Raw genomic sequence first — 411 nt, forward strand, 5'->3', positions numbered from 1 at the left:
AATACCCAAAACCATATACAACAACAATAATATATATAAAAAAATATATCAAAACTATTATATAATATATATAATATATATATTAACAACATATATACCCATAAAAAACCCCTTTACATACAAAAACATATAATAATTTTAAAATATATAATATTTTATATATATATATATATAAATATAGAAAATATAATATAATACACAAAATATTATATATATTTTTAAAATATTAAAATATAAAACTATATAAATTTTATATAAAATATGAAATTATTTTATAGATAAATTATATAAACCCTTATTAAAAAAATATATTATTTTAAAATATGTGTTTTTTGAAATTTATAATATAATAAGAGAATATTAAAATATATAAAATATTTTTAAAATTTTAGTTTTTATTTATCGATATCT

The sequence above is a fragment of the Penaeus monodon genome, chromosome 20 (genome assembly GCF_015228065.2).
Source record: "Penaeus monodon isolate SGIC_2016 chromosome 20, NSTDA_Pmon_1, whole genome shotgun sequence".
Taxonomy (NCBI): domain Eukaryota; kingdom Metazoa; phylum Arthropoda; class Malacostraca; order Decapoda; family Penaeidae; genus Penaeus; species Penaeus monodon.